Raw genomic sequence first — 3,342 nt, forward strand, 5'->3', positions numbered from 1 at the left:
AAGAGAGAGAGAGAGAGAGAGAGAGAGAGAGAGAGAGAGAGAGAGAGAGAGAGAGAGAGATAGAGAAAGAGAGGAAGTTGGGAGCGACAGAAAGATACAGAGAGAGAACGCGCGCGAAAGAGAGGACGAGAGCGAAAGAAGGAGAGAGAGAGGGATATGTGAAACGAAAGAGGCAGAGGCACAGGGCGCGGGCGAGTGTGAGAGCGTGCGGGAGATACACACACAGAGAGAGATGATCTGAGAGAGGTGACGAGAGAGAGAGAGAGCGGGTGTGAGTGAGAGGAAGGCGAGAGCGAGCCAAAGATAGATGAAAGTGAGTCAGCGAGAGAGAGAGAGAGAGAGGGGGGCGAGAGCGAGAGAGAAGAGAAGAGAGAACGCGCGCGAAAGTGGGCGAGAGTGAGAGATGCAGCGACACAGAGAGCGCAGGCGAGAGTGAGTGTAAAAATCGGAAAGAAACTGGTAAATTAATTGTTGATGCAGTTTATGTGTGAATTAACCGCACACACCCACGCGCGCATACACGTGTGCGCGCAGCGCGTTGGCTTGTAACGCATGCGTGCACGCGTGTAACGCGTTGCGTGTAAAGCATGCGCGTGTGCGTGTAACGGGTGCTCGTGGGCGCGTCATTAGCTACCCCGGATAATATACTATAGTAACAATATTAAAATAATAAAGAATAGATACTATGTAGTCCATTTTTTATATTAAGAATCTGGACTTATAGAGGTCGGCGGTCGCCAGTAGCTAGCGTGACGTGAAGCTATTTTGGTATTTCCCCACCAACTGGCCGTACGAGCAGTCGTGCTATGTGTTTGATTGTGAGTAAGGCTCAAGGGGTCGTTGTCGTATCAGGTACTACAGATATGTACCCGAGGTACATATATGTATACACAAAGTGTACCAGACTTGTACTACAGAAGTGTACCCTAGCCCTAACACTAACCCTAACCTTAACCCGAACCCTAACCCTAACTCTAATTTAAACATACCTCATATAAAAATATAAACATAATACTAAACAATCTAAAACTACCTCGGGTACATATCTGTAGTATACCTGATACGACAATGACCCCATCTGCGTGAGTAAGACATAAGCCTTAAAACTTAATAGCGTAACACCGTATTAATTAAGATTTCACGATTAAATACATATTCTCAACTATGTAAGAAACTTAGTTTTGAATTTTAGTTAATCTATGTTTGATTCAACTCGCAAATATTGTACATTCTTCGTATTTGTCCTATTTTTACAGGGTGGATTTATCGACGTGGTAGTTGGTGCACGCTGGATTTTCACATGAAACTGATGATGAAAGTAAGTATATTACGCAGATTTACGAGTAATGGCTATAACATATTAGAGGAGTGGGTAAAAGGAAAACGCCCCATTTTTCTTTGTATCGTCTAAGCACTTGTCTTGTACTCTATGCAAACTATGAACTAAATTGTAAAGTAAAGATGAAACCGTTATTAATACATTTCTGGTTTGACAATGGCTGGTTTGACTATAAACTTCTACAAAAATGGGTTGCTGCGAGAAAATCCCGCGATCAAAACGAGTTCGTCCTCTACAGTACACTGTAGCTCGCTAGATACACACATACACACGCACATACACGCACGCACGCATGCGCGCACACACACACACACACACACACACACACACACACACACACACACACACACACACACAACCGTATCACGCCAGTTCTGGTCGTTTGAGATTTTACTAAGAGAAAATATGAGAGTAAATATATTACATAAATATTTGAGTTTTATTTTTGCTTAATCTACTATAGATTCTTTGCGACAAAATACATAAGTAAGTAAAACATAAACGTAATAACATCACACCGCACCATGTCAATATTGTTCGATTATGATTTTACTATTGAATATAGAGAGTTCACTACATAAATATTTGAGAACGTTGCCGTTTGATTTTTGGTTAATCTATAGATTGTATCTATAGATAAAGTACTACGTAAGGTACAATATAAATGGGTCATGCGAGAAAATTACGTGATCAAAATGGCTTCGTCCCCTACAGTACACTCTGGTTATTTACCGGACGTACCGCGCACACACACACTCACACACGCACACACGCACACGCGCACACGCACACGCACACGCACACGCACACGCACACGCACACGCACACGCACACGCACAAGTTTCATATAATATTTTTCACAGGTGTTCTACCGGCGTTCTTTGACCCTAAAAACAATTTTATTATTGTATTGTTAATTGAAGATGTATGTTAGATAATTTTGTTTCCCATCGGGTTCCTGACATACCAAAAATTTCAAAACAGGTATAGAATAACCTAGATCCTGGTACACGGGCACTATAGCCATTTTATGGCAAAGAAATGCGTTGTGGCAGGCCATTTTTGGAATTTTAAATTTTTTTGGCGGGAAGATGTTATGATAGACACATTGTGTGCATATACCGTTCTATATGGGGTGGCATTGACCTCTAAAAAACAACATGTATAGAGACCAAGTCATGGTACTTGGGGGCACTTACAGCTGATTTAATCGGCAAACTGGTTTGTGAGCGGCGATTTTGAATTTGTCATAACTTTTGGCGCGAAGATATATCTTATGATTTTTGACATGGTTGATTGCTTCTTTGACTTCAAAAAACATAGTATAGGCCACGCAGATCATTGTAATCGAGCACTTACAGCTGATTTATGGGCAAAAACATGTTTTCTGCGTGGCCATTTTTTATTTTTGGATTTTTTGCGGAACGTTGAGTGGACATCCGGGTTTCCGCGCAAATTTTTGAAATCGGCATACTCAAAAACCCCCTTAGGGCAAACATTTTCATGCTTCTTTCCAGAAGTGCACACCTCAGACACATATCCGCCTCAGCTGATGTATTATGTTGCATTCCCCACAGGTATCCCAGCGAATTCGTAAAACTGTAAAGAAAGGTCACGTGATCATATCTTCAAACATTTTCTAGACAGAATACAAATATCATATATATCAGTTCCAAGTTTATTTTGTACTCTAAGCCTGTTTTTAGGCAATTAAATTTTCAGCTCGTCCTGTCCATGTCCGCGATTTTAGGACATGCGCAGATCTCGAGTCCAGAGCTTAACCTAGCTTGGATCCATATCACAATTGTTTGTTACATGGTTAGAGTAATTGTGCAAAGTTTCATGCTTTTTATCACAAAAGTGAACAATCAGCTAGTTTTTTGCGACGATAGCAAGCCTGTAACTATATGAGGCATCGTGGTCGTCTTGTTGATTGTGAGTAGACACCAGGGCTGATGCAGGGGGGGGGTCCAGGGGTCCGGACCCCCCCCCCGCTCGGCAGA

This window comes from Priapulus caudatus, unplaced genomic scaffold, assembly GCF_000485595.1.
Source record: "Priapulus caudatus unplaced genomic scaffold, Priapulus_caudatus-5.0.1 Scaffold12, whole genome shotgun sequence".
In the NCBI taxonomy this organism is placed as follows: domain Eukaryota; kingdom Metazoa; phylum Priapulida; class Priapulimorpha; order Priapulimorphida; family Priapulidae; genus Priapulus; species Priapulus caudatus.